This window comes from Podarcis erhardii (genome assembly GCF_964252035.2).
Source record: "Podarcis erhardii genome assembly, chromosome: 5".
Lineage (NCBI taxonomy): Eukaryota > Metazoa > Chordata > Lepidosauria > Squamata > Lacertidae > Podarcis > Podarcis erhardii.
In genome coordinates this window covers 25,348,058-25,360,833 of record NC_138509.1, presented here as the reverse complement: position 1 = coordinate 25,360,833, position 12,776 = coordinate 25,348,058, and the positions used below count along the sequence as shown (strand labels likewise).

At 44.4% G+C, this 12,776-nt stretch overlaps 1 long non-coding RNA gene across 1 annotated transcript in view; it reads right to left on the bottom strand.

Annotated features, from left to right (window-relative positions):
* Positions 1 to 1,313: 1,313 nt before the first annotated feature.
* LOC309341608 overlaps positions 1,314 to 12,776 on the bottom strand; it is a 31,197-nt gene continuing 19,734 nt past the window's right edge. The window contains exon 3 of the long non-coding RNA XR_014156425.1: positions 1,314 to 1,609. This is a non-coding gene — a long non-coding RNA (uncharacterized lncRNA). The remainder of the gene's footprint in view (positions 1,610 to 12,776) is intronic.

Sequence of the window (12,776 nt, the reverse complement as noted above, 5' to 3'; positions counted from 1 at the left end):
CAGACCCAAGATCTTTAAGCAATGTAGACTAAACTCACTTCTGGGCCCCTCCAGGATTAGGAGCCCTGAAGCAAAAGCCTCATTAGTTTCATAGTAGGTCCACCCCTGCCACTCAACCTTCCCTGTAGATCTTTTCTCTGCCACCAGGTGAAATTTTTTTATTTGATGTCAGCTGCTGTCATGAACACATCTGCCCCAAGTAGAGAGGCATAGCATGAGTTAGGAAGCAGCCAGCAGCAGGAAAGCTTGCATTTCTCTCAGACAGCTGGGAGCAGTTGGCTGTCTACTCCCCCTCCCCCTGACACTGAAAGGAATGCAGAAGGTGGGATGGAGAGAAGCCAACTTGCTCAAGAAGCACAGGCAGGCTTGGAAAGCAGGAGGGGGGACATTTCCTTATCAGAAGAGGAGGCAATTAATCCTATGAGCCCATGGAGTAGACGTATGGGAAAGGTATTAGACGGGAAACAAAAACTAGAAATGCAAGGGTCATAGGTTCAGGATATTCTGCAGAAGCAGGAAGAACTCCTCAGAAGGGTCAACTGAATCGTAGGGTACGGAAGTTCCGATAGAGCATCCAAGGCGAATTGTTGTATTGCAATAAATCGTCAAGCTAATTACAACTTGTGTGCTGTGTTATCAAGGGCTCCTGGGCTCCTGACCGCTGCCTTCCACCAAATGGCCTTAACACTTCCCTCATGTCTCCTTCTGAACATTTCAAAGTACAGTGGTACCTCGGGTTACACATGCTTCAGGTTACAGACACTTCAGGTTACAGACTCTCCTAACCCAGAAATAGTACCTCGGGTTAAGAACTTTGCTTCAGGATGAGAACAGAAATCGTGCGGCGGCAACACGAGGCCCCATTAGCTAAAGTGGTACCTCAGGTTAAGAACATTTTCAGATTAAGAACGGACCTCCAGAACGAATTAAGTTCTTAACCAGAGGTACCACTGCAGCATAGAACTTGGCTGGAACATGGGGTAGCAAATAAAAAGAAACCCCCAAAAGTTTTATAAAACAAGTTTAAAAGTTTATAAAAGTAGCTAAAGTAGGTAGTTCTCAGGGGAAAGGATTAAACGTAAGAAAGGTTTACATGCATGCACAAGCATCCCTCCCAACTGGAGCAAAAAATTACAGCAAAATAAACTAGTTAAAAAACCCGACCCAGCTCTCCCTCGAGCTGTATGATCCTACCAACTTAGGAGGCTTGTAGATCTTCTGACAGCCATCTGCCTGGCATGTGATCCTTGTCTCTGTGATTTGCCTTGAGTCTGAAACTTAAATAAGTCCCTGACTAATTAACCCCCTAGATCTGTATTGTAATACACCTGCATTTCAAAGGCTTCAAGGAAAACAACGGCTTCTATCCTTCACAGGCAGAAATTATTTGCAATGAAATGTTCTAATTAATATGTGGCGCCTATCAACTTGGATGGGCAAAACAGTGAACCAGCCAACAAATTAACCCCATAATCCTCAAACAAATACAAGCAAGACTTTTTGTAGTGCCAGTTCATTTCCTTCACGTGTGCACATTTGGGTTTTGGAGGGAGTGCCAGGGATGCCACACCCCTTGTCCCTTCTCTCCTTCTTCACCTGAATCACCCACCTGCACAGAAACAAACACGCATTTTGCTTTTCTGAATGATGTGGGCAAAAGTCAGATCCAGTAAAAATCTGAGTCTTGAAAAGCACATAGGATGGTTTTCAACCAAGTTTTACTCAGTGTTGACCATTAAAATGAATGAATTTGCATAATAGTAATCGTAATATTCAATTTATATCCTGCCCATCTGACTGAGTTTCCCCAGCCACTCTGGGTGGCTTACAGCATATGTGTGTGTGTGTGTGTGTGTGTGTGTGTGTGTGTGTATACACACAATATAACATCAAACATTAAAAACAATATATATATATATATATATATATATATATATATATATATATATAAAAAACACAATACAACATCAAACATTAAAAACACAATATCCTATACAAGAAATCAACCAACCAATAAATCAATAGAAACAAATAACAACAATACTAATAACAACAATACAAACAGTTTACAGTTATAACCAAATTAAAATAACCACCAATGCCAACTAAACATTAAACCAACACCAACCCGGCAAAAACAAAACAGAGGAACCAAAATTAGAACAGTTTAAAAGTTAGGTGCACTGATTTCAATTGGCTTACTCTGAGTGGAACTTAGCTGAATGCCACCCCTGGATATGAAAAAGGAAGTGGGACAGAGAATCACATTCCCAATTTCCTCCTTCAGCAATATGTAGTAATTGTGGAAGAAAAGGGTAACCACAATACCATCTCATGACCATGGAAGCAAAAAAAAAGGTGCATGTGCAGACTTTGGCTTCACAGGCTCCTAGGGAAGATTTTCTGGGTACCACTACATCCATGGATGCTGCAGTGGCAACTATTGATGTGAGCTGTCCTCATTTACAGGTATCCTGATTGCACAGGGTTCTATTTCACAAGGACAGCAGACATTCATTGGGCTGAGTTGCCTTCTACAGAGAAGCTACCAATGTGTGGGCAGCATAGGGGTGGGATCACCAGAAGATGCAATGGCAGAGTCAAGGTCTGCTTCTATGGCCCCACTCTCCACATAATGTCGGGCTTCAGGGACTTGGCTCCCCCCCCCCCCTTGGCAGTAGATAAGCAGAACAAAGCGAAAGGAGTCTCTTACCAGTTAGAAACTTTAATGATCACAGCAAGAGAACAAAGAATCCATTCCTCAGAATGAAGGTGCTCCCAATTAAGGGTACCACCCACTTCCTCCCTAGTCACCCACATCACTTCCGCGTCTTGCAAGCTGATCTCTCAACAACTGTGCTTTCTGTGCTGCCACCTTATCTGCTCTCCTTGACCTTGGGCTGAGCGGCTGGACACTTTCCAGCAACAATGAGTCTGTTAACTCTTTCTCTCTCTCCCAGTTCTTCTAGCTGTTCCCTACCCAGTTCTTCCCAGCTTCTGCCTTCTGAACCATGCCCTTCTGCAAACCACTGTTCCAAATCTATATTACTTTCCTGCTCCTGGGAAGATTCAGGATCCTGATCAGGAGCAGGGGAAGGGCAAGGTTCCCACCATTCCTCCTCAGAGCAGCCCTCCTAAGCACAGTCCATGACACATAATTTGATTATGTAGACTACTGGATGCCTGCTTATGGCTTTTTTATTTTGAAAGTTTGAAAACGGCACGCAGCATTGCATCTATATTTGTTCCCCATGTGACCACTATGCCATTGGCACTGGGGGATTGAACACCTAGAAGACTTTAACTCCAGAAAATTAATTTATTTTTTGTCTTATGGTGACTACTCATTTTGCAAAGGATTTGTAATGTATTCCGGGTATGTTGCTGGTGGTTCAGGACAGAAAGAAAGGCAGAAGTAATTAACAGTTATACCTGAGGTGGGTTTTGATGCTATTTATAAGTACATTGGTGAAACGACAATCACACACACCTACTTCTGTTCCTTACAATAATTACTATACTAACTGAAAACATACTGATTTGAAACCTTCAGTTTGTAACATTATCATTATCATTATTAATTACTATTATAATATCTGATCTTTCCCCATCATTCCTTTTTTAGTTTTGCAGGCAGGTTGTGGATGAGGCGATTTCAATCTGGTCTAGAAATGTGAAGGCTGGGGGCAGGGGGAGGGAGAAAACAGAGAAAAGTAAGGGGAATAATTTTCCTGTTTCACACACTCCTGGGTCATATATTTAGGCAAGACTCTCTTCTGGAAACCATGTTCTGTCTGGTTGTACTCAATTCCATGTCTTTCCAATATTCTTGGTTCTCAGTGTTCTGTTTTACTGATTGTCATATTACATTTCTATCCCATTTTTCTTCTAAGGAGATCAAGGTGGTATACATGTTATCCCCCTTTCTCCATTTTATCCTCTCGACAACTGTGTGAGGTAGTTTAGACTGAGGGACAGTGACTGACCCAAGGTCACCCAGTGAGCTTCATGGCTGAGTGAGGATTTGAAACATGGTCTCTCAGGTCTGAGCCCAACACTCTAACCACCATTGCTTCAAAACAACAACATGTGTCCTTGTTGCATTTTAATCTAAAGTGATATGCATGTTTGGACATTCTTTTGAGCTGAGAACTGTCAAATTTGGTAAAGTAAAATGCCAAAGAGTTACTGTGTTTTGATCTGTGTATCAGTTGAGGAAGCGTGACTTGGGTTGGTTTGCTTTCAAATGTAGACTGAAGAAATTCTTTAAGAATTCCAGTGTTCTAGCTCTCATATTAGTAGCAAGTATGCTCTGAGTCTGGAAAAACTGGCTTTCAAATGCTTGGCTAAAGCTGTGCCTATAATTTGGCCCATTCCCTGTCTTGAGTCTGAGTGTGTGGGTGGGGAGGGGATTGCAAGAACTATAGTATAATTCACTAAAGTGGAGCAAAGAATCTTCTGTTGTGAGCAAGAACTGCTGAGGCATTTTATGGAGAAGAAACCCAAAACAGTCTAATGGAGGGTTCACCATCTAATAGTGACACAAGGTTTGGGAATTGGAGCAATGTGAAGATGAAGAAAAACGGGATCAGTGCAGATGTGTTTGAATGCAAGATGAATCTCAAATGAGGCACTTGGATGAGAAAGATTTAGCTAGATGGTTTGGGCAAGAAATCCCAGCGGTAAGGGGTCACAAGGGACATATAGGAAGATGCCTTATACTGAGTCAGATCATTGATCCATGCAATGCAGTTTGTCTAGACTTGCTTTCCAGGGATTCAGAAAGGGGTCTTCCCTAACGCTACCTGGAGATGTTGGAGACTGAAGCTTCTGCATGTGACACAGGTGCGCTGCTATGGTCCTTCCCCATATATATTCCTCTGGTAAGGGACCACAAGGAGTGAAAGGGGAATGGGCAACAGATTATGGGGGTAATAAGAAGCAACAGAGAGACAAGGTAGGGAGTGAACACACAGAGAGAAAAGGCACTAAGCAAAAAGAAAGAGTAAACTGGTGATTCTGCATAAAAGTACCAGGAGTTGGAGAGGATATTATAGAGAAAGGGAAGCCAATGAAAGGAGCAATAGAGGTGAAAGATGATCATAGTGTTGAGCAGTAAAATTAGATGCCTTAGTGAATTTGGGACTAGAATAAGAGGCTGGAGAGGATAAGTAGCTCAGCCAAGGAAAAGGAACTGCAGTTGTTCTTGAAAATTGTACAGTATATCTTCATGGCTCCATTTTTAATGCAGAAATCATGGGGTAGACTTGTGCATTCTGACAACAAAGGTATGTGCAAATGGCAGATATGCACCCTTAAACACTCATGTAAATCTCGTTGCTTGATAAAACCCTGACACATATACACACATCTTCTTCTTTGGCGATCACTCATAGCTGAGTAAGATTGTCTTCCATAAACATGGTTTTAACAATGAGTCCTTAAGTGACTGTGGAGGCCAATTCTGGATTCTACATTTATATAGAAAGGCATTGTCCACACCTGTGTTGGGGTCAGCTGATTGGAGATGAGATGGAAAAGGAAATGTATTGGATTAGTCTGCCTCACCTATCCCGGGCAAATTGGGAGGGGGTATCTTAGGTTGCATTCACATAGCGATTTATTCCATTTCCCCTCAACATTTCCCTAACTGCTAATTTCCACATTATGTTTGAGCTTTCACACATCATAAGAGCCTGTTCCAGAAATGTAGCAGAATATATCACAAATTTAGTACTCATTTCCATGTTGTTTGCGAATGGATTACTTCTGGAAGTAAATAACATGGACAGGAGCACTAAACTTGCATTATATTCTGCTATATTTCTGGAAGTGAGTTTTACATCATGTGAAAGCCCAAAAATTAACAGTTAGGAAAATGTTAGGAAAACAGAATACCCTGCTGTGCGGATGTAGACAAAGACTGACACCCTCAGCACATGATATGGATGCATGGACTGTAAGGACTCAGAATCTCTGCTGCAAATGGTTCTAGGTTTCAAAACCAGCACAGGGCCAAGCAGACACATGGATGAGGGATGAGGTATGACTGACCACCACCAAATAATCCTAGGATGAAAGTTACCCACACTGGAGGAATGACTTTAGTTATAAACAGAACATGGAAATATTCATTTGCAAATCCTAGCAGTTATTTTCGGTTCAGAACTTGTGCCTCAACATTTCATTTCTGGATTCAATCACAACATCTAAAGTGACTTTCATTCAGAAGTTCTCAAGGGAGTAGAGGTGTCCATTCATTTATTCAGGTCCCGTCCCCCCCCCCTCTTAAACTCAACAACAACAGAGGAAATATTCACTGCAAACTTTAAAAAAGAGGGCAGTGTACCCATTCAGAATTCAGCTTTATCAAATGAAAGGAAAGGACTTCCGGGTTGGCGCCAGCGCCGAATGGCGGACTCCCTCCGAGCTCCGGAGGGAGTCTGCTCGGCAGGGGCTGGGTCCTACCGCACCGGCGATGCGGGGACCCTTAAAAACCACGGCCAGAGGAGGCCGTGGACATGGAGACTCGGCTGGCACCGTTAGCGCCCTCCCGACTCGTGAAGGAGCCTTTTTAAAGGCTCCGGATCGGGTGCCGGGGAGAAGCGTGGTGCTTGAGTTCTCTGCTATCCCTGCCGAGCGCAGCCGCATGCCATCCGGCGGAGAGCGCTGACTTCTTCTATTGAAAATTTGGATCTAAAAGAAGAACCCGTGAGTAATTGGAATATGGACAAAAAAAAAAGGGGGACAAATTTTTAAAAATTTGGAGCGAACGGGGGAGGTGGAAAAAAGGAAGTCAGCCCCCCCCGAAATTGTAGAAGAGCCAAAACAAAGGAATGGATAACTAAGATCGAGAGTAACCTTATTTCACTGAATTAGCAACTTCGCGAGGGAAATTTATAAGATTGAGCCGGAGGAGAAAAGTGGAATTTGTATTAAAAAGCAACCCCCCCCCCCCCGGAATCCCTGGAGCGATTCGTGAAAATGCCTGGAGAAGAGTAACGGAGGTTTTGACAGCTGTCAAGGAGCTGTCAAAACGGAAGAATGTAACAGAGACTTGGTTATGGACTTTGCCGGTTACATTTGATATAAGTTGGGTATAAATTGTTTCAAATTGTTTAAATAAGGATAAACAAGCTATTTGGACTGGTGGATGGGCTTTGGAAGGGAACTTTGTTACGGGAATCCACCTAGAGGAGCTGAGGGATATTGCATGTGTTTTTGACAGGAAACATGTGCAGTTGAATAGAACTTTTAATCTCCTGGGAAACTGCAGAAATGGAACACTATTTTGTCTACAGAGGTCTACACACTATAGGAAACAATGGAACTATCTGTTGGAAAATGAAAGGATCATGATGTAATGTTTTGCTCCTGAACAACAAGCCTCTGCAGGGATATTAGAAACTTTTGGAGAAAGAACATTTCTGTGGGAGAACAGAGAAACAAAAAGGAGGAGAATGGCCGACAAAACAAGGAAATAACAAGAACTGGACAGAAATGGGAAAGGGGATATTTGGGATATCCAGATTTGACAAGCTTATGGTTTTAAAATTGGAGTTTTTACTCCTGGATATAAAAATCTGGATAGAAGAAATGGACCCTCTTCTCGTTAGACTTCTTTTAGGATTGGACATTCGTAATTTAATGATTGGACATTTGCAATTAATAAGACTGGCAAAGAATCAGAGGGATGTGGGTTTAACGCAATGTGGGAACTCCAGGAAGATATTAGAGATGGAGGGTTAGGAGGAACGTAACAGGGAAAAAGGGGAGGGAAAGTTGGAATCCAAAGGTTGTAAAATTATTATTTAATTCTATGTTTTTTTTTTTTTTTTTGGGTATTATGTTTGAAAGGGGGAAACTCGTGGAAGGGAATAGATCGATCTTAGGGGGATGGGAATTACGCTAAACTGGGTAATGGAGGATGATTGCAATTTGGGGATAAGAATTTGTTGAACCTAATTGTTTATTTGGAAGATTTGGAATACATGAGGGGGTGGGGAGGGGAAGTCCTAGTTATTGGAAAAAGTTTTTAAATTGGATTTAATTTGTTTTAATTTGGAAAACCTTAATAAAAATTATTTAAAAAAAAAAAAACAACAACAGAGGAAATATTCACTGCAAACTTTAAAAAAGAGGGCAGTGTACCCATTCAGAATTCAGCTTTATCAAATGAATTCTAAACTATTTTTCACTGGGAAGGCTTTAAACCAAAGCTCTTCATTCCTTATTGCTGATTTCCATCATTTCAGTGAAGGACAATGAGCTAAAATGTGGACATTTTAAAAGATGTGGGATTCCTACAGGCACTTGGCTTTCTAACAGGGAATGTTAACAAAGGGATGGAATCCATCTTCCTTGAGTTTCTGTCCTTAAATCTTTTACTGATGCTTGACTGCGAAAAGACACACAGTACAAAGATTATTGCAATCTTTGGAAGAGATTATTGCATTTTCAGTCTGCCATGGGCAATTGAAGTATGGTGTAAATTTAATTGGAACTGTCTTTTTATGCCTCATAATCAACACTAAATTAAAGAGAAGAACAGCAAAATAAACTAGAGTGCTAGTGCTATGGCCTGACTTTTTTTTTTCTAAAGAACTTATCAGAATCACTCTGTATGGAAATCTATAAAATCTAAGACCGACTTTGTTTAAGTAGTATGAACAGATTTTTCTCATTACTTAGCTTTCCCCCCTTTCTTTAGAAAAGAAATGGTCTTAGTTCACATCATTTGAGCTGCAAGGATGTGGGAAGAATTCAATATCTTTGGTAATATACGGGAGCTCACAAAAAGCTTTTATATACATTTATATTTTAAAAAATGCTCATACATTGCTGGTTTTGCTAAATGGCATGTCCACCTCTTTGGTCACAGGTAAGCAACCCACAGCCTACATGTGGTTCCCAACTGTTGTCTACATGGCCTACTAATCCCTCCCCCCCCCCAGGTGGGGTGTGCACACTTATCCCCACTGTCCATCCATCAGCTGCGTTTTGGGGAAAGGATCACTTGTTAGCCTTGAAGCAAGGAGAGGCTCTTTCTGGGATACAAGCAAATGCCCTACTTTCTTTCCTGAAAAAGTCCTTCAGGCTTGTGCATGCATATAGCTAAGAAGACCTATGCTAAGCCTTTTGGCCGATGCTTGCGACTGCTTTCTAACTCTTCAAATTAGCTTGCGAAAATGCCACATGGAGGATTACACCACTCAAGCATTCCAACGCACGAAGGCCGTGGAAAGTGCCACTTCTGTGCGAAGCTCGCCCCAGTGACTTGTTGAGGTGCAAGGGTGGGGGGAGCACAACAGCAGCATAATAGCATGCCAACATCTGCTATATATGTTTCATTCACCTTCTGTGTTATTTAGCAGTGATGCAAAAAACAACGACAACATTCCGCTCTGTGCTTTGCCTGTATGGGAGAATTCGGCGAGCTGAAACAAATTGTTCCAAATTGCTCGTGAGAATGGTGCAGCATCTTTGTGAGACGCACCATCTGTGAGGCTTTCCCCGATTAAAAAAACAACACACCAAGCAAAACTGAAAGCGGACACATTTATTGTGGAATGAAGTACAACTGTAGGCTCTTGAAACCACAATCTGCAGCTTCCTATCATGCGTCCCTATTCATCCGAGGGATTTTCCTTGCCAACTATGTGTACTTCTTTTCACTCTTCAATTTCACCAGAAGCAAAAATTTGACACAAGTCTGGATGCCCCTGCTATGACCAATCATCTCTAGCAGGCCTGTGGTGCTGCGCATCAAACAAAAGCCAGTCTTTTCATTATATATGGCAACTCACTTTGATCAAATGCCTGTTTGTCCCCATGCTAGGCTAAGTTTTCATGAGATTTAGTTCACATCAAGAACGCAGTCTCATAAAGCAGGGGACACTAACCTGGTAGGGCCTGGCCACACATCTGCAAGCTGGAGAAATTGTCATGGGAGCCATGCGCCAGTCTTGATCATGGTAGCCAAGGTGATGTTATCCAGGTATTGTTTGACTAAAAACTCCCATCATCCCTGAACATTGGCCATGCTTGCTGGGGCTGATGCGAGTTGGAGTCCATATCATCTGGTTGTCACCATGTAGGATACCCAGATTTTGACCATTTTCTAAGCAGAAGTTGCCTAAAGTTACAGACAATATATGGTGAATTTGGAAGGTTCTGTTCAGGCAGTACATCTGTAGGAGTTTCGGGAGAAGCAGGAAGTTTGGTAAGATTAGCAAAACATTTCTAATGGGGGTTGGGGAGTGCTTTACACACATCCTTAGTGTCTCTCTCTCTCTCTCTCTCTCTCTCTCTCTCTCTCTCTCTCTCTCTCTCTCCCAGTATCTGGTTGTTGTTATTCCCCGCCCCCTCCTTTGGGATGCCTTCTTATATTTAATTCCCCATTCTCCTCCCTGTGTTTTATTGCAAAATGTGAAAGTTGAGAGAAGTGGGAGATTTTCAACTGAATTTTTCAGAAACCATCTCTAATTGGCACCCTGGCTAGGAGCCCCAGCATGGGGACAAGCAACTGAATCATCATGTTGTGTGAATTGCCATCTTATTGCTTGTGTTGTCCTCATTTCTACCTCAGGATTAAAGCACAGGGGCAGAGTGGTGTTTGCAAACCGTGAGCCTTATCTTCTCTTTCTCTCTCTCTGTTCAGTGTGCTCCAAACAGTACTGTCTCAGGGAACGGGAACATCCTTTGCTCAACCAATAAATTCCCTTAGCTAAGGATAAAGTGGAAGATCAAACAGAGTTTGCTCTCATAACACTACTGAGCCTCACAGATCTGCCACCCTGATCTGAGGAATCATATGTGTCACAGCCACCCAGGTGGGTCCCAGCTCACGAGAGACCTTACTCCGTTATAGTTTACTTACAGGAAAAGTTTATTGAAGATAATTGCTTCTTTCACAGTTCAGCATTGTGGCTGTACGTCTGTCACGTTAGACCGCCGAAGTCCCCCTCTGACTCCTCCCCTCCTCCACACCAACTTAATAGCCTGGCTCTAGACCACCTCTTCCTCTCCTTTCTTTTCCGCAGGGTCTTTCTGCCCCCCTGGGTTCTCTCTTTCCGGGATTCGCCTGAGGCTGAATCCTCTGCCGCCTCCTGCCCCCTCCTTCTGGCTTTGGGGCCGGGCTCCTCCTCTGAGCTTTCCCCACTTCCGCGCGCCTCTATGTTTGAACTTGGCGCGCGTACGTTGCTTTTGACCTTTCCTTCGTCCTCTATACTGCCCCCTGTTCCACTCTCTACCCTTTCCGGCTGAACACCTTGCTCCAACCCCCTCTCTCTGTTTTCTCCTGTTCCTCCTCCCTCCGAGAGGCTGACAACTCCACCCCCTTTACTCCGTTCCGGCTGAGACCCCTCTGACAGCGTCTGTGCTTCACTGGGCTTTCTCCCCTCCTTCCCTGACTTTTCACAGCTTCTCTCTTCTCCTGCTTTTCGCCTGATCATGCTAGCTCCCTTTTGGGAATCCTCTGACTCACTGCTTAGGCTCATAGATTCCCTTCTAATTCCGTCATCTTCTTCCTCGTCTCTCTCTCCCTCCTCCCACTCGCTTTCCGTCTCCTCTGCCATCTCCTCACTTCTCCCAGAAACCCTGACATCCATCCCCCCCTCGAAGCCCCCCCTTCCCCCCTCCCGGTCGCTGGGTGCAGGTTGAGGGAAATGTGGTTCTTCCTGGGTCGGTTCAGGATACCGGGTGTCCACGTCAATCTTCTCCTCTGGCAGCTCCGTATACGTGTGTTCGAACTCGGGTTCCCCCCCTGAAGGCATCACAGTCTCTTCCTCCCTCACTGCTTCTCCTGGCGCTGCCTGCCAAGGACCTATCATCCACCTCTGACTCCATACCTCCCTTGGCTGATCCACCCACCAATAAGGGTTTGTCTCTCCCCCCCCCATGCGGGGATCCCTGGTCGGGCTTGTTTTGGGCGCAGAGCCCTCGGGCGAGGAGAAACCCCCGAACGTGCTGCCCGACAAAGTGGGCGTGAAAAGCCAATCATCAAAATACTCCTCGGGCATGGGTTTGTGCGGAAAAATTGCATGAAACTCCTCCTTCAACAGGGGTTCGTCCAAAGCGTAACCCGGCACCCAGCTATTTGCAGAGACTGGAGTGCCTTCCCTGGCGAGAAAATATTCAACTCCCTCCTCCCCCCATCGTGAATCCAGTATCTCTGTGACCTCATTAAGAGGTTCTGGTCTTGGCGACTCCCCTCTCTCAGGCGCCCTTCTACGTGGCTCTGGAGGTGCTCCTGACTCTTGAAACCTGTGTGGGGCTTTGTAGGGAGTGAGCACCGACCTATGAAAGACCGGGTGCACCCTGGAGCCCTCCGGAAGGGCTAGGCGAAAAGCCACCGGATTGATCTTAGCCTCAACTTGATATGGTCCTAGCTGCCTGTGTTCTAACTTCTTTTTGGCCAACGACCTGGCCGGCATCGCGTGGGCTGCTAACCATACCCAGTCCCCAACCTGAATGTCTTCCCCCGCCCTTCTGTGTTTATCGGCTTGCACCTTATACGCCTGCTTTGCCAGCTCCAAATGTCTCCGCAGCTCCTCGTGCACCTCTTGCAACTCTGCTGCAAACTGGTCGGCATTTTGAGGTCCCCCCCCTTCAGGTGCTGTAAAGCTCGGGAAGGTTCTGGGATGACGTCCATAGTTCGCGAAGAAAGGCGTCACCCCGGTGGATGCGTGCTTCGTGTTGTTGTAGGCGAACTCAGCCATCGGCAGGTAGTCCACCCACGCCGCGGGTCGCTGGTTGGCGTAACACCGTAGGTACTG